General features: G+C 49.9%; 1 protein-coding gene across 2 annotated transcripts in view; it reads right to left on the reverse strand.

Annotated features, from left to right (window-relative positions):
• BDKRB2 (bradykinin receptor B2) overlaps window positions 1-21967 on the reverse strand; it is a 34297-nt gene extending 12330 nt beyond the window's left edge. The window contains exons 1-2 of one of the 2 annotated variants that reach the window (XM_068540965.1): window positions 21633-21705; window positions 9461-9529 (exon numbers count right to left, since the gene is read on the reverse strand). The gene's annotated coding sequence lies outside the window, so the exon portion shown is untranslated. Of the gene's footprint in view, window positions 1-9460; window positions 9530-21632 lie in introns of both variants that reach the window. The other variant, XM_068540955.1, reaches the window with a different exon arrangement.
• Window positions 21968-22425: the final 458 nt, after the last annotated feature.

A 22425-nucleotide genomic window follows, 5' to 3' on the forward strand; every position in this document is an offset into this window, starting at 1 on the left:
GGCCAGGATTCAAGCCCAGGTCTGCCTGAATCCAAACCCCAAGGCATTTTTCTTGCATCAGAAAGCCTCTCCCCCTCGTCGAAGTTCCTGGTGCAAGGCCCCCCCCCACCCCCGAATAGTTGAGGGATTAAGTGGGCTTGCAGGCTTGGCTGTCCCTGGCCTGGAGGGGGCACTGTGACTTCATTCCTCAAGGGAAGAAGTTTTGTGCAGGCAGCTGCAGGCGGGCAGCTCAGACGAGGGCTCAGCTGGCTGTGTGGAGGTGGCAGGGGGATTCGCACAGGGCTAGAAATTGGCAGCCCGTGGGACTCGGTCCCTGGGACCTTTTGGTAATGTGGGTTTTGGAGGCAGGAAAGTTCAGTGTCTGAATCTCGCCAGTCACTTGTGGTTTGGACCTTGATTGGCACTGCAGAGGGCAAGTCACAGTGTGTGTGTGTGTGTGTGTGTGTGTGTGTGTGTGTGTGTAAGAGCATGGGTTGGGTGCCTCGAGATGTTCCTAAGGGGTTGGAAAGACAAGGGACCTGGGGTTTCATGACTGAGATACAACCAGCTCAGAATCCCAATTCCAACACTTACTAGCTGTGTATAACCTTGAACAAGCAGCCCAACCCCTCAGGGCCTCAGCTTCTTCATCTGTCAAATGGGAAGCTAAGAGCACCCACTTTGTGGGGCTGCCGTGAGGATAAGGAGGTTAATAAATATAAATGCTTAGAACAAAGCCTGACACGCTTTAAATGCTCTATACATGTCAGGGTTTCCTTCCTCTCTGCTCTGCATTAGGTTTCTGCAAACAATTTTATTGGAAAAAAGAGTTCTACTTAAAAAGAAAATGTTCAGTCTGCCTCCAACCCCTCATGACAAAGGGGGAAACTGAGGCTCAGAGAGGTGAGGAGATGCCTAAAGCCACACAGCGAGTAAATGCCAGCCTGCAGAAAGAGCCACGGCCTGGCCTGTCTCCTCCTGGAGTGACCTTTTAGGGGTCTCTTCCAGGCCAGAGGTGACCAGGGGTTGGGACACACTCACAGGTCTGGGGCCACTGGGGACAGAGCCCAAGTGGCCGTCTTAATGGAAGCATGGGTTCCTATACCCAGCATATTCCTCCTTCCTTCTCCTGCTCTGGAAACCCTTCCTGGGTTAACATGGCAGGGTCCTGGAATATTATGGTGGGAAGGGCTCTTGGACACTATTTCATCAGGCCCCTGTTATATAAGTGGACACGGAGGCCCAGAGATGGTGGACATTATCCCAGGACACACAGCAAGTTAGTGGCAGAGCTCAACCTTGAACCCAGGTCCTGGAATTATGGTATCTAAGCCCCCTGTGTTTTGTTTGTTTGTTTGTTTTTGTGTTTTGTTTTGTTTTGTTTTTATCATCCTACAGCTGCTCCCATCCCATGTAGAAGACAGGGCTGTGTGCTAATGTCTGATTGTGAACATGTTCAAAAACCCAAACTCATACCCACAGCCCATGCAAAGGGATGGTGAGGGCACACACCAAAACGTTACGAGCTGCTGCCTTTGTGTGATTAGTAAGATGTCCTTCTGGGAGAAAATATGTGCAAAACGATGTGACCGACAGGGCTTAATCTCCAAAATATATAAACAGCTCATACAACTCAATAACAAAAAACAAACAGCTCAATCAAAAAAATGGGCGGAAGACCTAAATAGACATTTCTCTAAAGAAGACCTACAGATGGTCAATAGGCACATGAAAAGATGCTCAACATCACTCATCATTAGAGAAATGCAAATCAAAACTACAATGAGGTATCACCTCACACAGTCAGAATGACCGTCATCAAAAAGACTACACATAATACATGCTGGAGAAGATGTGGAGAAAAGGGAACCCTCCTACACCGTTGGTGGGAATGTAAGTTGGTGCAGCCACTATGGACGACAGTATGGAGGTTCCTTAAAAAACTAAAAGTAGAGTTACCATATGATCCAGCAATCCCACTTCTGGGCACATATCCGGAGAAAATTCTAATCCAGAAAGATCCACGCACCCCAATGTTCATAGCAGCACTATTTGCAATAGCCAAGACATGGAAGCAACCTAAATAACCATCGACAGATGAATGGATAAAGAAGATGTGGTATATATATACAATGGAATATTAGCCACCAAAAAGAATGAAATAATGCCATTTGCAGCAAAATGGACGGACCTAGAGATGATCATACTAAGTGAAGTCAGAGAAAGACAAATATCATACGATATCACCTTTATGTGGAATCTAAAAAATTATACAAATGAACTTATTTACAAAACAGAAACAGATTCACAGACATAGAAAACAAACTCATGGTTACCAAAGGGGAAGTGGGAGAGGGATAAATTAGGAGTTTGGGATTAACAGATACACACTACTATATATAAAATAGATAAACAAAGTCCTGTTGTATAGCACAGATATTCAATATCTTATAATAAACTATAATGGAAAATAATCTGAAAAAGAATATACGTATATATATATATATATATATTATATATATATATATATATATATATATATATATATATAACTGAATCACTTTGTTGTACACCAGAAACTAGCACAATATTGTAAATCAACTATACTCCAATTAAAAATGTTTTTAAAGAATGATGTTCTCTTCCCACATTCCTGTATGTTCTGGGGTTTCTGTTACAAACATGTAAATAATTTATAATGTGCAAACAATAAATGCTGGAGAGGGTGTGGAGAAAAGGGAACACTCTTGCACTGTTGGTGGGAATGTAAGTTGATACAGCCACTGTGGAGAACAGTATGGAGGTTCCTCAAAAAACTAAAAATAGAACTACCATACAACCCAGCAATCCCACTACTGGGCATATACCCTGAGAAAACCATAATTCAAAAAGAGTCATGTACCACAATGTTCATTACAGCTCTATTTACAATAGCCAGGACATGGAAGCAACCTAAGTGTCCATCATCGGATGAATGGATAAAGAAGATGTGGCACACATATACAATGGCATATTACTCAGCCATAAAAAGAAACGAAATTGAGTTATTTGTAGTGAGGTGGATGGAGTTAGAGTCTGTCATACAGAGTGAAGTATGTCAGAAAGAGAAAAACAAATACAGCATGCTAACACATATATATGGAATCTAAGGAAAAAAAAAAAAAAGGTCATGAAGAACCTAGTGATAAGATGGGAATAAAGACACAGACCTACTAGAGAATGGACTTGAGGATATGGGGGTGGGGAAGGGTAAGCTGTGACAAAGTGAGAGAGTGGCATGGACATATATACACTACCAAATGTAAAATAGATAGCTAGTGGGAAGCAGCCGCATAGCACAGGGAGATCAGCTCGGTGCTTTGTGACCACCTAGAGGGGTGGGATAGGGAGGGTGGGAGGGAGGGAGACGCAAGAGGGAAGAGCTATGGGAACATATGTATATGTATAACTGATTCACTTTGTTATAAAGCAGAAACTAACACACCATTGTAAAGCAATTATACTCCAATAAAGATGTTTAAAAAAATTTATAATGGTAAGAAATAGAAATCTTTGCAAGAGGGTGAAGCAAAAACCATGTAGGGTCCAGTGGGAGTGCGTTTTCCAGAAAAGCCTTTGCTCAGGAACGGCTCGGACTTGGTGAGCTGAAGAGCTCATTTCCCTGTAGACGCTCCAGATCCTTGAATGTTCTGGTGGCCCCGGGGGTGGCCCTGACCCTGCTGGGGCAGGAGGAGAGGGCGGCTGACCTGGGGCTTCGGCCACATGCAAGTGTGTGCCATGACCTGTCTTCCCATCCAGCCCGGTTTATAAAACATGGGGGAGGAAAACACCGTGGAGACTCTGAGCCAACCACAGAGAAAAAACTCCTTCGTGGCATGAGGGGATTTGGGTCCTGTCTAAGATGCGTGCAAAAGGAGTGGTGAACACCAGATTTGAGGCAGGTGGAGTTTTATCCCTTCCTGCACAGGGTCCCCACAAGATGCCCTTGGCTCCTAAGGGACCGGTACCTGTTCAATTCCCGGGAGTGGCCTTCCTGCCCATTCACTCATTCATTCATTCAGTCAACAAACTTCTATTCCCCATGTGTTTGCCATGCTCAGTGTGAGATATCATGGGAAGGGCACAGGCACAGTGGGCAGGACAAAAAGAATTTGGACATCAAGACACAACCTAGTGCCATCCTTCAAGGACCATCTCAAATGTCACCTCCTTTGAGAAGCCTTCCTTGACCTCTCAGCCAGCAGAGATCTCTCCCTTGTCTGAGACTCTATAGCAAAGAAATGGAAGGGTGCAAGCCTCTGTGTATCAGAGCCCTGGGTTCTAGTCATGCCTCCATCACTGACTGCCAGATGTGACCTTGGATAAATGCTTTGACAACGCTGGGACTTCATTTCCTCATTGAGAGAATGAGAGATTGTACTAGGTGGTTCTGGAGACCTTTGTAGAACCGTGTCCCTAGAGGGGAAATGAGCTGCTGTGGGGAAGCAGTGAGCTCCCCATTCTAAGAAGCATGCAAGCAGAGGCAATAGGGTCAGCACACTGAATCTTCAGGGTTCATCTCCTCATTCGTTGGCATCCAAAAACTGTTATGGAGATGGGCGGAATGAGCCAGTCTTAGTAAGTTCACCTTCACTGGGCGTGGTGAAACAGAGGTGTCTTCCTGCCTCCCTGTCTGGCTCCCTGAAGCCTCCAAGGATCCCAGGTCCTGGGTACTGGCCCCGCCCTGTCAGGCCTGCCCAAGTCAAAGCCACAGTCAAGTCAACTACAGTGAGGTACCACCTCACTCTGGTCAGAGTGGCCATCATTAAGAAGTCTACAGATAACAAATGCTGGAGAGGGTGTGCAGAAAAGGGAACCCTCCTACACTGTTGGGGGCAATGTAAGTTGGTGAAGCCACTATGGAAAACAGTATGGAGGTTCCTCAAAAAACTAAAAATAGAGTTGCCATATGATCCAACAATCCCACTCCTGGGCATATATCTGGACAAAACTGTAATTCAAAAAGATACATACACCCCTGTTTATAGCAGTACTATTTCAATAGCCAAGACATGGAAACAACCTAAAAGTCTGTGGACAGATGAATGGATATAGAAGATGTGGTACATACATACAACGGAGTATTACTCAGCCATAAAAAAGGAACAAAATAATGCCATTTGCAGCAACGTGGATGGACCTAGAGATTATCACAGTAAGTGAAGTAAGTCAGAAAAAGAAAAACAAATACCATATGATATCGCATATATGTGGACTCTAAAATATGACACAAATGAACTTATCTATGAAACAGAAACCGAGTCACAGACATAGAGAACAGACTTGTGGTTGCCAAGGGGGAGGGGGGTGGGAGATGGAGTGGGAGTTTGGGATTAGCAGATGCAAGCTGGTATATATAGAATGGATAAACAACAAGGTCCTACTGAATAGTCAGGGAACTATACTCAATATCCTGTGATAAATGGAAAAGAATGTGAAAAAGAATGGATATATATGTATAACTGAATCACTTTGCTGTACAGCAGAAATTAACACAGCATTGTAAATCAACTATACTTCAAAAAAAAAAAACCTTGCCCTAGCCACATGACTGCTGCCCTCTGCCCAATTCCACTGAGGGAGGCTGATCTCCTTGGAATCCAGGGAGTCAACCTTCAGAATTCCAGAGCTCTGGGCTCTGTCAGTGTGATAGGTTTTTTAGAAAAGAGTGGGAGAGGTGCATATTTCTTACAGTTGATCTGCAGAGCTTGGAATCCCCCAAGGACGGAGAAGCAGAGAGGAAGGGAAACGTTGGGCCCATGTCCCCAGCTCAGGCACTCACATCATGCCTGGACGCAAGAGCCAGGCAAGCCTGGGACGTGTCTTGGTTTTTGTCTGGCTGGATGACCTGGGGCAGCCGACGTAGCCTCTTGGTAAAATGGGCATAGCTTCCCCTGAAAAGGGTGTTGTGAAGACTGGCAGCAATGTGTAAAGTGCCTGCAACTTTGTTTGCATGTTTCTAAGTACATTACAGAGTAACCTCTGCTTGTAGGAACTATTATTATTATCATCCCTATTTTACAGATGGGCAAACTGAGGCACAGCCTGCATGATGGAGCTGGGATTTTAAACCCAGGTGGTCTAGGCCAGACCCCCAGATTTGATTTTTGATTTTGTTTTTTAGCTTATTATTATGGAAGTTTTGAATATGCACACAAGTAGATAGACTAGCATCATGAAACTCCATGTACCTACCACCCAGCTTCAACAATTGCCAAGTCACGGTCAATCTTGTTTCTTCTATACCAAACCCCACCCCAGCTCTTCTGTATGATTTGAAGCAAATCTCGCACGCCTATCATTAACCTGTAAATCTTTCAGGGTGCATCTCTAAAAGATAAGGACTCTTTTTTTCAAAAAGCATAATCGCATACCCCTTATTCCATCTAAAAGAAATCAACAATAAATCCTTACCAGCATCAACTATCCAGGCAACTATTCTAATTTCCAGTTGTCTCACTCTGATTGCCAAGCAGTACTCTAAGTGCTTCCCATGAATTAATTCAGGTGATCCACACCTCTCTTAAATGGAGGTACTATCTTTATCCCCATTTTATAGATGAGAAAACAGAGGCATAGAGAGGTGAAGTGACTTGTCTAGAGTCACACAGCTAGTAACTGGTGGAGCTGGGATTTGACACTGGAACCTCAGGACACTGTCTCTATGGTGTGAGGACAGTGGTAAACGAGAGCTGGCACCTGCCCTCAGGGGTCTCCCAGGTGACAGGGAGTATGCCCAAGGGTGGGAGCGCAGGAGGATTCCTGGGGAAGATTTGGACCCTGCCCAAGAGCACCAGGTGATCTCAACTGTGCAGCGCTCCTGTACAGCTCTGTTTCCTTGGCTTCTCTGCTAGGACGCCTGACACAGCCAAAGCGTGACGTTGTTGATGGGTGACTGGCACCATCGCTCTGGCTGGGATGAGGGGGCCGGCTAAATCTGGGGGCAGGGAGTCAGAGGCTGTGGCAGCCAGGTGGGAGAGGAGATGGTGCCTGAGATGGAGGGGGGATGGAGGGAGGGAGGAAGGCAAGGAGGGAGGGGGAGAGGGAGGGATGGGAAGAGGGAGGAGGGAAGAGAGGGAGGGAAGGGGAGATCCAGGGAGAGAGGATGTGGGAGGGAGGATGGAGGGAGAGGGGGATGGAGGGAGTGGGGGATGGAGAGGAGAAGATGCAGGAAGGGTGAGAGAGAGGGAGGGGGAGGTGTAGGAGGAGGAAATGGAAGAAGGGGGATGGATTCCAGAGAAGGTGAAGCATCATTAGCCTTGAAAAGGGTGGGGAGAGGGAGGGCAGAACAGTGGAGGGAAGCGATCTGGGTCTGGGGTTGGTACCTCCACCTGCAGGATCTCAGGTGACCCCCAACTCCTCAGAAGGCAGACAGAAAGACCTTAACGGTTTCTCTCAACACCAAGCCTCTGCTTCTCTTGAGAAGCAAAGGTCTGTCAGCTTCCTTTCTCCTTCATTTCTGCCTTTTGTAGTTGACGTACAGCACCCTGGGACTATTTGTCCTGGCGTGGAAAGCTTGTCCCCGAGAGCCACATTCATGCCTCCTTCACCACCGTTGAGGCCCTGGCACGGGTGGACTCCTGGTAAACATTTTTTCCATAAACACTCTGGCGTTCCCTCGGACTAGCCCAGGACCAGCACTCACAGGAAGAAGCTGCTGCTGCCCTGCCGTGTGCCCTTGGGGACCTCTGGGCAAGGGTGGGCTTCTTCGGGTCGACTGAGAGGAGACAGAGGCAGTGGTGTGCTGGCACATGTTACCAACTGGATCTTGGCGGGGGGGGTGGGGGGAAGCGCTAACTGGTAGCATCTGCAAATTTCCGTGTTGTAAATATTCCCACCGTGGCTGATGTCAAGCCCAGTTGAGCTCATGAAATTCCCGACAATGTGACAGTTGATTCCCGCCTTGCCCTGCCCAGAGCCCCAGCAACCACGTCTCAGGACCTTGCCTCCCTGCCCACCTACCCCGCTGCACAGGGCAGGAGCCCTTCCAACTCCTAGTCATCCTTCAGATCTAGCTGAACATCACCTCCTCCGGGAGGTCTTCCTGGACTCTGAGTGTCTCTGCACAGAGGCCCTTAGCTTCTGTGCTCTCACGGCTCTCAGTATATTTATGTAAATAGCTTGTTTAATTGGTTCTCTCCCCACCAGGCTGGGAGCCCTCTGACTGCAATAAATGTCTCAGTCTTCCCTCCACTGTATCCTCATCTCCTAGCGCTGGGCCTGGCCAAGGGCAGGTGCCTCAGGAAGTAGTGTGGAAAGGATGAATACTGATGATGATGATGTTGACAGCAACGCGTATAGCATCTTCCATATGCCAGTTCTGTTCAGAGCACATAACAAACATCAACTCACTCAGTCCTTACAACAACTCTAGACAGGCATTGCTAACCCCATTTTACAGATGCGGAAACTGAGCCTCAGCAAAATTCAGCGGCAGAGCCCGGCCTGGGAAACTGTGCAGAAGCGCCTCCCTCAGTCCTGTAAGAAAGGCGGGCTCGCAGCCTTGTCCTCATCTTAATAAACAACAAAACAGGCTCCGACTCCCGCGAGGGGCTTGTCCAAGTTTAGGTAAAGGGCCTTGGCCAAGGTCATCGGCTATTAAGTGGGTGGGAATGGGGTAGGATTCGAACTCAGGGGTTGCAGATTCAAAAGTGCTTTGTAAACTGCCAAGTACCCCAGATGTGTTAGGGCCATGGAATTTTCGAGCTGGAAGAATCTCGCCATTTAGAGGTTTTTTTAGTCCAACCCTATATTAACCGTGAGGAAACTAAAGCTCTAAGAGGGAGGTGACCTGTCCCTGGTCGTGCATGAGTGCCCCGACCCTACCCCTCTGCATACAACCCCATGATGCCGGTAACTCAGTGGCAGTGTGCACTGCACTTTACAGTTTATGACAGGGACGTTTGCACCCTGATCAGCGGTGCTTTCCCTGATCCTCACATAACTGTCCTGCGAGGGGATGTGACGCCTATTTTATAGGCAAGGCAGCAGAGGCTCAGCAAAGTGATGTATCCAAGGTCACAGACTCCTAGGTGGGGACCCAGGTGACAACTCCCAGAGCCACCAGAGAGACGACAAGAACCAAAGAATAGCCAAGTTGATTGTGGTCGAGTGCATCAGGCAGACCCTGCTCATGAACCCCTCCTGACCCCCGTCCCCCAGCTATGGGGCTGTCTCCTCAGGGCTCCCAAATGTCAGCCTGGGGCCAGGCAGTGGGAAGGCTGAGAGGTGACAGTTAGAGCTGGCTTGACCCTCAGCTCCTCACTTCCCTCTGAACCTCGGGGATAGTAGTAGCGTGTCCCCCTCCGTGTTGTCCGGGGCTGAAATGAGCTGGTGCTGTCAGATGCTGAGCCCCGGGGCTGGCGCGGAGCTGGGGTCCCCCCACGGTAGCTGCCATCAGAGTTGCTTTTGCCATTGTTAGTATTTCTGTTATTAGACCTACCCTGGGCCGCTGACTCAGCACGTGCCTTTGAGCAGGTGGCTTTCCCTCTCTGGGCCTCAGTTTCCTCATCTGTAGGGCAAGCAGGGGGGTGATTACACAGATTATTTTGTAAGATCTTTCCCACTGTGACAGTCTGTGATTAGCAGCTTTCTAAATCTGTTCATTCTGGTGCTGGTGTGGGTCTCCCCACTGTAGTGACTTCCTCTTAATACATATTCCAGACATTGGTGTTCCCACATGCACACACACACACACACGCAATTTTCTTTCTCTTTGCACGCATCCGGACTGCCACATTGTCCATTGCTCAAGCACAAGACAGTCTTTGCTTCTCTGAATCCGCAGTCCTGGCAACGTAACTGCTTGTTGAATGTTTGATGAATTACATTGCTATTAGCAGTAGTGAGTTCCCTGTCATTGGAAGTATTCAAGTAAAGTCTGGGCAGTGTTTTTGGTGTATTTGGACCACGATTCCTTAAATTCTATGGATTTAGCCCTAGGACTACATATGGCTGTCCCATCCAATGCATGGCTCCCCTGCCCCTCGGCCTTTCTGGTTTGAGACACATATATTAAATTTGTATGCTATGAAGGTACTGGAATTGCCCATTGTATGTCAGTAGATTCACAGGCCCTATCTCCCTTAATTCTCCAAGAACACCATAGGAAGTTTACACTGGATAAGATACCATCTGATTTCAGGGAGAAAAATAAACTTCAGCAAGGTCACTAACCCCCAAAAGTCCACCCAGCTGTGAAGCAGGGTTTGGCCTCAGACCACCCAACATCTGCACATCTGCACTTATTCTACCCCGCACTAGGCTGCCTTCTCCTTGTGCGAGGGGGAGAGAAGCAGTGGCGGGGTGTGGAGGGTGCTATTATCTCTATTATGTAACCCTGCAGAGGAACCCTGGCTTGCAGCTCAGCTAGCACAAGGGGTTGTGTGTCCTGGCCCGTGACTCTTGAGACCTCCCCAGACCCTGCCTGTGGGTGCAGGGCCCCAGGGTTTATCATTTCAGTGCTAAAGCAGCGGAACATTCCAACTTTTTGAGCCGGGATGGAGGAGCATTTCTGACACCACGAGCTTGCCTAGTCCCCGTGTACTTCACGGTTTGGGAAGCAGCAGGAAGAGCCTGGGGGATGACGTCCCCGGCCTACGGGGAGACTGTGCCAGACGGAAGCCACACCCAAGCAGCTCACCTTCCCACACACCCAGCTTGAAGCCTGCCCAGGGGACACAGGGGCAACAGTTCTGTGCCTCTGCTCACTGCCAGGTCCCTGAACCTCTCGGAGCCTCAGTTTCCTTATCTGTGGAATGGGATTGTTCACTCGTAGGCACTCAGTGAAGGATCACTCTTAGTAGAAGTTTGCATCTGGTGAGATGCCAAGTCCACTGCCTCCAGCCCCTGGCTGCCTGGACCCGATTCCTCAGGAACCCTCAGAGCCAAGACCACATTAAAACAATCTGGTTTGCAAATGTTTAATGGGCCAGTCACACACTGAGGGGGGAGGCAGGCAGACGACAGCTTCGATGGTCTTCTCCGAATAGGGTCAGGCAGAGAGGGTTGACTGGCTCTCAAACCTGTCTCCAGAACATTTGATTTTGGGATAATTCAATGAAGCAAATCAAGAACCTAAAAAAATACCCTTTACTTTTTGCTTGGTATTTCTGAAAACAATCAAAAGGACAGGGAAAGCCTCCTGTCCTTAGATTAGGGAAATAAGAAACAACCAAAACTTTTCGGACCAGGGGACTGATTAAATATTATACGTGAAAAATGACGCTCCAAAGAGTTCACAAAAAGAGAGCAAATACTTCTGATATCAGGCCAGGTGGGAAAAAAAGCTGGGCACTAAATCATATGTATAACACAGCAGGAAAAAATCTGGAAGACAAAATACCAAATTATTACTAGTGGTGGTTGCCTTTGACCAATGGGATCCTGTGCTGCTTTTGTGTTTTCTTTATTCTTTGTAGTAGCCTTCACATTTTCTGTGAAGAACATTGATTGCTTTTGGAATGAAACTACTTAAATAAGTCAAGTGTTCTCTCCTATTTTTTTCAAAATAGAGAATGAATGAAGGGTTAGCTTGTGTCAGAAAGATAATCAGCCAGCTCATGCTCAAAGAAAAGGCCTTGCTTACTTACAAACTGGTAAATCAATGCGTAATCATGTTTTCATATAAAATGAAATGCTGAGTGTCTTTATGAGTTGTTTCTTCAATGATTTCCTGTCTTACCCAACCACCAGTCCTGAGCATGAGACAGGCTGGGACTTGGGACCCTTTGCTGCAGTGCTGCAGTGCTTGCACCTGGACAAACGTCTCCTCCACCTACAAATTACAAAGAAATTATAAGGGACTAAAAATAAAACTGTGTGCAGGTGCAGCTGGGGCAAATTACAGACAAAAAGATACAAAAAGACCAAAAAAACCCCAACTACCACCTTTGAAGAGCTGGGCGCAAAAACAGGGCGTCGCCAGCAAAAGCAGGGTACTATGCGTGACCCCTGCACTCAACCCCACCAGAGGGGTGGGCAAAACACCTAAGCCGCCCCTCTGGCTGGATCCCTGGACACACCCCTACCCTCACCCCATAAAAGGAACAAGCTCACCCCTCCTGGGAGTGGGGGGGGGCAAACAAGGGAAACTGTTACTTGTTTTCACCCACCCCCTCCCACCCGCTGCAGCAGGGGCCCCAATAAGTCTTGCCTGAATTTCTTGTCTGGCCTCTAGTCAATTTCTATTGCTTGGGGAAGGCCAAGAACCCTGGTCAGTATCAAGCAGGTGGAGTCAGTGGGCTTCTAAGAACCCAAGAAAGAGCACCCTGGTGGGGAGCTGCTGAGGGAGACTCTGGGAAGGTGGGATTTCCTGCTGGACTCAAAAGCCACTTCTTGTCACAGGATTCAGCCTGATTTTTTACAGTTGGGGTCCCAGTGAACCAAAAATCCTTCCCCAGCCTCTGTTCTTCACTTTGACTCATGTCTCTGTCACCTGGGTTTCGTCTCTGAGGGATTTTTTTCACAATGGTTGCAAGGATGGCATGTTCTCTGAGCCCTTTCACATTCAGCATGTCTTTCTGCTGCCTTCACTCACGGAAGACCATTCGCTGTCATAGCCTGCTTCTCTCCTGAGTCTGGAGACGCTCCTCTGTTGGATTTGGTGTACCTGCTGCTGTGGAAAACCTGAAGCAAGCCTGATTTTCCTTCCTTTGTGTGTTGCCCGCTGCTTTCCCCCCCGTTCCCCTGCCTCTGGGTTATCTGGCTGCCCGTCTTCACCACCCTCTCAGGTCATCCTCAGTCAGGCCAGCGCTGGCCCTTGAGGCAAACCTGCAGCAAAACGAGAAAGGCTGGGAGGTAGCATCACTCTGCAGGCACCCAGAGGCCAGCTCTGCCATTTACCAACAGTGTGACCGAGCCAGTGGCCGCCTGGCTGGGCCTGGGTCCCCCCGCTTGCAGGACTAGAGACGTTATCTCCGGTCCCCCCGCTTGCAGGACTAGAGACGTTATCTCCTGCCTGCGGGTTGTGGTGATGACTCAGCGGGATCAGCCCCGGCCATCAGGGTCTCATTAGCCCTCGGCTCCCTTTTCTGTTGCCTCCACGGCACCCCAGATCCAGGCGTGTTCTGTGTGGGCCCCGGGGCGCCCACCTCCACCCCCTCAGCCACGGCCACCACGGTCCACACACGCTTTTGGAAGAAATTCCCCAGGCCACCTGAAAGTCCCCGTGGCTGTGACTTATTTTTGCAGTAAACACGCGTGTACACCGCTGGGGACGTGCAAGGCGGCCCAGTCCGGGCAGTCCGCGCCCGGCTGGGGCTTTGGGATGATGTCGCAGAGCGGGAAGGCCCGGGCTCCCCCCGGCATCTCAAGCCCTGGCCCCTCTTTCGCTTCCCCACCTGCTCTCTCCCCCGCAGTGGCAGGGCTGGTCTCCTCGCCGCCCCGGCCTGCGCGCACCTCCTGAAGCCCATCCTGACATCTTTGCCCATCCAGGGAGCCACGGCGTCCTCGAGGGGGAACCAGACCAGGTCCTGATCCTAGCGCCGCCTCTGACGGGCTCTGTCACCCCTAGAGAGCATTGCGTCCACGCTTGGGGGGAAGCGTCCCCGCTTAGCAGCTTTAGCAGAGTTCCGCGGGCGAGGGTGCCCAGGGTAGGGCCGAGACACACACTCTTGGGGCCCTGGGTGCGCTCCCGCCTGGTCTGTCCCACCGCATGTCCTTCCCCATTTAGACCCGCCCCCCGCCTTAAAGGTCTAGGAGCCTCCTGGGAGAGAACTTGAACCCTGCCCACAACGACAATTCAGAGAGCACAGATGTCACAAGATGGTCATGGGGACATGCAGGCAGCAGAGAGGTGGTGGTGTGTGTCCGTGTGTGTACATGTGTGTATGTGTGTGCAGTGTAGTGTGCGTGTGGTGTATTTATTTGTGTATATTTGTGTGTGTATGTGTGTGTTGTGTGTGTGCGAGTGTGTGTGTGTGTGTGTGTGGTGTGGCGTATTTGTACGTGTGTGTACATGTGTGTATGAGTCTGTGCTGTCTCTGTTGTGTGTGTGTTTATGTGTATGTGTGTGTGTGAGCGTGTGGTGTGTGCAGTGTGTGTGTGTGTGTGTGTGTGATGTGTGAGTGTGTGTGGCAGGCTGGCACACAAAGGCCCAGGACGGGGAAGGTGGAGATCCTGCCATTTGGCTCTGGATTCAGGAGGCTCAGGACCAGCAGGGGACGTGGCCGTCCCGGGTCCTCTGGGCTGGCCCCTGGGGTCACAGGAGCGGGGTGCTGAGTCCAAGTGTCCCAGGCCCTCGCCTGTCTCTCCCACAGGCTCCGCACTCCTCGTGGGCAGGAGCCTTCAAGCCGGGAGCCCAGAGGGTCTCTCCCGAGCGGTTCAGAAAGGAGGGAATGAGCGGGCCCTGCGCGGTGTGGGCACTTTCACACACGGTCCTGCTGTGTCGGCTGCACAAAGGTTGTGGATGGCGGTCTTGATGCCCTGATGCAGGTGGGAAGGGAGGGTCTCAGGCCGGTCAGCGACCTGCCCTGTGTCACTCAGCAGGCAGTTGGCCAAGCCCCGATCAGAACGCTGGGCTGTTGCACAGCGAGGCCGGGGCCCTCCACCACGGCCTCTGCCCAGGAGCTGGAGCTGGCTGGAGGCCGCCTTCGGAGAAGCTGGCACTCAGGGTCCAAAAGAAGGGACTTTGCAGAGTGATGCAGGCCTACCAGTGGCTGCCACGGGACTTCTGGGGTCGGACCCCATTCCCTTGGGGGAGGCACCCGGGCTCAGAGCCGCTGGGCTCAGAAGTCTCATCTGTGCCCCAGAGCCTTTAGGACATGGGGACACGGCAAGACCCACAGAAAGGAAGCCTGGGAACCTGCCACCTGACTGTTAGTCTGTAGTGACAAAGAGGCCTCCTTGGAACACCTGCTCTCTCCAGGAGGCCAGAGGCCACACTCAGGAATGTCAGTGCTCACTGGCCCTGGCGTCTGATGGCCAGATGCCCTTCCTGTTGTCACTGCAGAGTCCGACCTCCCAGGAGGCCGGCTGAGCCTACCAGGGTACAGGCCCTAACAGCCAGGAGGGCGCTGCAGGTCCCCTGGGGACCAGGCTGGGGATGAACAGAGGGGTAAGATGAGGCCCTGGCCTTTGAGGGGGCTCACAGGCTGCAGGAGAGGCAAACACACAGATGATGCCAACACAGCCTGGCTAGTGCTGTCACTGGGGGGCCAAAGGCAGTTGCGGGGCACCAAGGGGGGACCTAGCTTCTGGGAAGGGGTGTAGAAGTCTTCCTGGAAGGAGGGACCCCCTTCATCTCAAAGGTTGAGTAGGAGAAGAAGCTTGAGGTAGGTGTGGAAAAGCATCAGAGGCACGGGAACAGCATGAACGAAGGCTCAGAGGCATTGGAGAGCATCGTGTGCTTAGGATCCTGGATAGTTCAGATTTTCCTCAGTTTCACACCAGCTTTTTCCTCCTCTCTGTTTGGAAGAGTCAAGCCCTCCAATATGGTCTCAACTCCACAGTTGGGTGTTCCTGCTTTAGGCCTGGGAAGTGCTCCATCTCTAAGGCACTCTGCAGCACCATCACAGGCCCATTTTAGAGTTCAGCCCCCAGAGGCTGGTGTGGGGAGGGGGCTGCCTTTGCCCTCCCTTACGTGGGGCTGTTTGGGGGAGAGGCTGCCCTTGTAAATCTGCTCTGAAAGTTCTTTCTCCCAGTCGTAACCAGCTCAGTTCTGCCTCAGTGGCCTTCACCAGTCCCGCACCTCTCAATGTGCCAAGCAGGGCCTCAAATTCAAATGCCCACAGGGGCCCATTAAAGTGGGGTGCTGGAGGTGAGAGCAGATGCTGGCGCTGGGGGAAGGATGGGCACTCGGAGGGCCAAGGTCTGACCTAAAGAGTTGTGTGTGGCCAGGTGGGGCGTTAAATTTCCGCCTTGCCAGAGCCGTCTGCATTCCTAGAGAAGCTGGGAAGCTGAATTTGTATGTGAAATATCCCACTTTAAAAATATTGACTCTTTTAAGAAATGCTGGTGGCTAAATACTTAGCACATCTGTGAGCCTGTTGGTTCCTGGGCTCTGATGGAGGCTTAGGTATAAAAGGTTGAAGCAGAGATGCTGGGATCCCAGGCCCAGGTCATGGCGGGGGGCAGGGCTTTGAGCTCTGCTCTCCTACCTTCAGGGACATGGGACCCTCCCAGGGAACAGGAGGCCAGTATGGAAAGAAGGCCTTCATGGGGCCAACAGAAACTCCCAACCAGGCAGATCCTCCTTCCCACAGCCTGGAAGGGCTGGGATGCTGGGCCCCAGCTTTGCTGCAGGCCACTCTTGACCACAAATAAAGTGGTTGCTTATCACTCCCTGTCTCGGCAGCTTATTCTAATTCTCCGCATAGCGCAGATCACTTCCTAATGTTTCCTTCCCCTTCCCTACTTTCAAAGAGCCAGCTTTTGGTTTTTCCTTAGATGGAATACTGATATTAACGTTTTTTTCCTTTCTAATTAATCATTTTGTTTTGTCATCATTATTCTTTCTTCTACTTCTTTTTCTTTCTTTCTTTTGTTCTTTCTTCTACTTTTTTTGTCCATCCATCTTCTTGAACTGAACATTTTATTCATTTACTTGCAATCTCTATAAACAATAATATAATAATCATCATCATAATTATTATTATTAACATGAGTTCGACTATGAGTATGGCTTTGTCTATATCCCATAAATTTGATTAACAGTGTTCTTGTAACTGATCTTGTCTCAGAGATCTGTAATTTCAGTTTTGATGATCTCTGATGGGAGAGTTCTGAGGAAGAGCATTTTCTAAAATTTACAAGTGATTTCTGATGTTTAGTTTCTATATTTGATGTTAATTTCTACAGTATGGTCAAGTAATGCAGCCAGTAAGAGTTTTATATCTGGGACTATATTAAGGTTTTCTTTAGGGCCTAGAACATAATCAATTTCTATAAATATTCCTTGGAATGTATTTCCTTTGTTGAATACAAAGTAAGATAATTTATCATAGTTTATAATAATTATATGTTACAAATATAACATACTATAATTATATATATATATATATATATATATATATATATATATATATATATATATATATATATATACTCTTCAATTCTTCTAATGGTTATCTTTAAAATTTTAACAAACATATGAAAACTTGTATCCATCTATTAGCATCAAGAGTAGAAAAATAACTGTTCTTCCAGCTAAGATAAAATCTTTAGTGTAAATCAACTATACTTCAATTTAAAAAAAATCTTTAGCACACTTTTCCTCCTCCCTTCTTTTTCTCTTCTCACTTTTCAGATTTAGCTGAAATAATAAGAAATTTTTGTTCCAGATTATTTCCTAATTTTTATGTCTATTTTAAGCATCCTGCATAAACAGTTACAAAGCTTCCCGATCACAGTACAACCAATTTGTTAGCCATAGTTTAGAACTGAACTGGTTTAACTGATGAGCTAATTTTCCCTATGACTTGTCTTTCCTTTTCTTGAATTGTTTGATGGGATTAATTCCCCATTTGGCTGGAAGGTGCAATCTCAGAGGCTCTGGAAGGACCAGAAAGCCTGCCTACTGCAGTCAGGGTGTCACCCCTGCTGTACAGGTATTCATAGTAGGTGCCATGCGCTGGGCTGGGTTCAGTCTTTTCCCTGGAGGGGCTTTCAGTTGGGTGGGAGAGGCAGGACACCGCTTGATGCTTCCTGAGGCCCAAATCCACCTGCAGGGGAGCTAGGCTGGGAGCTGTCTGAGGCCCCGAGTTCTCAGGGACAGTGTGTCTGTCGGCTCTTGAAATGACATGGGAGGGGGCGGTGATACAGCCCTGGGTACCAGGGTTTGGGGGCCCTGAATTTCGGCCATGGGGATTAAGAGGCAGGATCTGGGGATGGTGGCTTTGGGGTCTAGGGCAGGGACAGGGCCTGAGTTCCTTTCGAATTTGCTCCCCCCAGAAAGCCATTTGCTAAGGCAGTGTGTGTCCATGGCTGGTCTTCCCGGTCAGGCCACACCCCCTTGGAATATGGTCACTTGGGGACCCAAAAGAAAGAAGAGGGAACACGATGTCACAGGTACACATCAGCACGGTAACAGCCACAGAAGCGCTGGGCTTGCCCAAGTGCCTGGCACTCTACAGTTTACAACACCTCAAGAGGTGTCTGGCACAGGCGCTGCTGATTTCGTGAGGCTCAGAGAAGCAAAGTGACCTCGCTGAGCTGGCTCAGCCAGCTAGCGAGTTTGGATCGGGGTCTGGAAGCCAGTTCTCTGCGCCCGCCTTCCCAGAGCTCCACTGGCCAGAGAAATCAGAGGGGCCCAGAGGCGCTGGGGAGTGTGGGCTGGAAACCTGACGTTTGAGCCCTCAAGGGAAAAGTTACAGGGCGCCCACAGATGTGCTGCCTAGGAATATGAGTGTGGGCATGCTGGGGCACCCTGTTCCCTGGGAACCCACAAGCTGCAGTGACCCCACTGCAAGGCAGACAACACCTCTGGTAGTCCCATGTCCTTGCTGCCGTCCCTCTGCTAAGTGGGCCCCTGCAGTAAGCCTGGCCCCTGTTTGCACTGCACTAGCACCATCTGAGATAAACCTCTCCATGCTCTTATAAATTGGAACGACTATCCCCATCGTACAGTTGAGAAAACTGAGGCTCAGAGAGCTTCTCCAGCAGTAAACAGTCAGAATCCGGACGCAGAGCCTGTGCTTGTTCCACCCTGCTTTGCGCTGTGATGATTTTTTTTGGAGGGGGTTCACATTTTTCTAGCCTATAGAACCCTACAGATTCCAGAGTCAAAGGAATACTTTACTTCTTGGGTTTGTTCTGGAAAGTATGTTTTGATTGAGGAGTTGTGGAAGTTTTGCTCAGGGAGGACCCATAGCATGAGAATTATACGGTCCAACTCCAAGAGATAGAAAGTGGCCCAATGCTCAGTGGGAGAGGGATTTAACTTCAGTCTAAGGAAGGACTTTTTAACAGTACAACCCTCTCGAGATGGAGCAGCTGCCTTGGACAGTAGCGACCCCCCCGTTCCTGGAAGCATGTGCACAAAGAAGTCAGGGAATTCCTGGGCCGCGTGGGTGTTGGAAGGGAGGTACTCAGTCTTAATATCAAGTCTTAGGAAGTTCTCATCATTTGATCCATGGCTCTGGGATACCCTAAGTGCCTTCTGAATCCTCAACACAAAGTCCTGCACGGTGTGCTTTAAAAAAAAAAAAAATTAGACTTTATTTTTAAAGCAGTTTCAGGTTCACAGAAAAATTGAGCAGAAAATACAGAGAGTTCCCACATACCTCCTACCCAACACGTGCACAATCTTCCCCACTTATCAACATCCTGCACCAGAGTGCTGTGTTCTTACAATCAATGAACCTACACTGACATATCATATCGCCAAAGTCCATGGTTTACATTAGGGTTCACTCTTGGTGTTGTACATTCTATGGGTTTGGACAAAGGTATAATGACATGTATCCACCGTTACAGCTTCATGCAGAGTAGTTTCACTGCCCTAAAAATCTTCTGTGCTCCGTGTGTTCATTCCTCCCTCCCCCCAACGTTGGCAACCACTGATTTTTTCACTGCCTCCATAGTTCTGCCTTTTCCAGAATGTCATATAATAGGAATCCTACAGTATGTAGCCTTTTCAGATTGGCTTCTTTCACTTAGTAATATGCTCTGTGTGCTTTTAGTGCCTGCCAAGGGACCCGTATTCACTTATTCATCCATCCACCCTTCCATCCATCCATCCACCCATCCATCCATCCATCCATCCAGCCAGCCAGCCATCCACCTATCCATCCATCCATCTACCCATCCAGCCACCCACCCACCCACCTACCATTCAGTCATTCAGCAAATACTGACCAGCGCCCACTTTATGGTAGGCACGGTTCTCAGTGCAGGCGAGCCAGCTGTGAATGGACAGACATGATCCCTACTTTCATTTTGAAAACCAGAATCCCCTGGTGGGTCTGCAGGGCAATCTCCAGTGCCCTCTCTGACCCCAAGGCTGCACAGGTCAGAAAGGCAGCCATTAGTGTTACCCTCGGATCCACTCTGAACTTTTTATCCAGACACGGTCACTGTGTTAGCAGAGACCACATGGCATGGCTCTTTCCCCTGCTTGGTGCCATTGGCCAGCATCTCTCCAGTTCGGTCTAATCCCATGTCCTTAGTCTCACCATTCGTCAATCATCGGAACCTTCCCCTGCTTATAAGTGACAGACCTGAGTCCCAAAGAGGTCAAGGCCTTTCCCGGACCCTGACCAGAGGGCTTTGCTCAGTTACATCCTGGCTCGGAGGCTCAGTTTCCTCATCTGCTCTGTGATGGCCTCGGAGCGCATGACTGCAGGGGTTTTGTGACTTCCCGGCAGAGCTGGGATGAGACCCTGGGGTCCTGCCTATGCGGCCAGCATGGGAGCCTGCATTTGCAGTGTTCTCCAAAACCCCTTCTCCTGGCTCTTCCCCACCCCCCGTTTGACTCCAGGAGAAAAGCAGTGAACTCTTCCTTCAAGCTTGTGGGGCTCCTATTGTGGGATGTCCTCTTCACCCCGACTGCTGCCAGGGCCCAGAAGGACACAGAACAGTTTTCCTCCAGATAGGGAGGGTGGACGGTGTCCTGTGGGGTCGCTCACCCTGCCCCCAGCCACCCCGTGAGAGAAGGAATAAGAGGTGGGTTGGCCCTGGGGCCCCCATGACCCACTCCTGGGCCAGAGCTCCCACTTCCTGTGGACTGATGGGAGCCCCAGGCAGCCTGACTCAAGGAGGCACATTCTAACCTGCCTGGGAGAGCAACTCCCACCTCCCTCCCCGACGCAGCCTCGGGAAACTACCTGCCCTCGGCAGCTCTGATAACGGCTACGATTTATTGAGCACCTACTGCATATGCGACACGTCACTTCATCAGCCCATTTCTGTCTTTGCCCCCCATCCTGCCAGGTCAGCTTTCTGGCTCAGGAAACTGGGAAAAAAATGGACTCAAAAACATTACCCAGGGGATGAGAGCAGAGCTTGGTGCCAACCCAGGGCTGGATGCAAAGCCCACGCTCTGAACAAACAAACTGTTTTATCAGCCAGGACCAGACGAGAGGGATGCGAAGCTTATCTGAGTTATCACCACAACCGCCCCAATGCACATCAGCCATCGTTCACAAACCCCCTTCCGTCTGTGGTCTGATTAACTCCAGCCGCCCCAGGAAGCAGGCGAGCAGGGTACTTTGCAGACGAGAAACTGAGGCTCAGAGAGGTTAAGTAACTTGTCCAGGGTCACACAGGGCCAATGAGCGGTAGGGCTATGAGTGAAAAGCCAGATTCTTGAGTCTAAACCTCACACCTTCCCTGCTTCACCACCCTCTCTGCTTTAGTACAGGAATCCACCCGAAGTCTATAAAAGTCAGGTCACTAAATGGCTCACATAAATATACACCTGCCTGTCTGTCTCCTCCATTCAGGGAGAAGACAAACCTAGAACAAACAAGAATGTTTCTCTTGCTGGGAGCCCTTCTTGTTACCTGTAGGGAAGGAAGGGAACTTTCCCAAACTCCCTAGGACCTGAGGAAAACTTCTCACCCAGCCTGGGAATCAGCCCCCATGTCACCCATCTGCCCGCCCTCCCTCTGTGCTTGGTCTGCCTGTCCTTCCCCGAGAAGGTGAGGCGGCTGGACCAGCCCCTGCCCGGCACCCACCTTGTCCGGAGCACAAACGCGGGCACTTCGTAGCTCCCTGGTCCAGCGGGGCTGCCCGAAGGCCCCAGTCCTCCGAGGAACCTCCGGAGCTGAGCTGGAGTGGCAGCGGGAACATATCATCTTTCAAGGGCTGGGCTGTGATGTCATCACCCTCCTGGGCACTTCCTCCCTCCACCTCCAGCCTAGGCCAGAGCTCCAGCTCCTGCCCAGCGCCGGCCCCAGCCAGGCTGGCTACAGTTTCCAGAACCCAGACCTACAGAGGCCAGGTGGGTGGCTGCATCTGCCCAGGGCTCCTGCTGCCCTCTGAGCCTGGGGCGCTGGGCGAGCCGCGTGGATGATTTCCAGGTTAGTGCACGGAGTGTTCTCTTGTGTAGACAGGCTGCCCTTTAGAGGCTCGGATTGGCAGACGTGTTCTGGGCTCCAAGTCAGCCTGGATTTCAGCCCCAGCGCTGCCACTTTCCTGGAGGAAAACCTCGGGCAGGTGACTAAACCTGTCTGAACTCTGAAAGGCAGCTGATGGTGACAAATCTCAGAGAGGGGAGGGGTGAGGGTTAGTAACAGTCCTGACATGTACATAACTTTTACTGTGGCAGGCGCTTTTTTAAAGCCCATAAATGCGTTAACTCAGCTAATCCTCCCAGGAACCCAGGCAGTCTGGCTCCAAAATCTGTTCTTAACCACTTTCCCATCCTTTTCTCAACTAAATGAAATTTTGGTGTGAATATTGGATGCATAGCAGGTGACCCCTAAAATACTAGTTTTCTTCTTTCTGGTATTGAGCTAGGTAGCTGAC

The sequence above is a fragment of the Eschrichtius robustus genome, chromosome 1 (genome assembly GCF_028021215.1).
Source record: "Eschrichtius robustus isolate mEscRob2 chromosome 1, mEscRob2.pri, whole genome shotgun sequence".
In the NCBI taxonomy this organism is placed as follows: Eukaryota; Metazoa; Chordata; class Mammalia; order Artiodactyla; family Eschrichtiidae; genus Eschrichtius; species Eschrichtius robustus.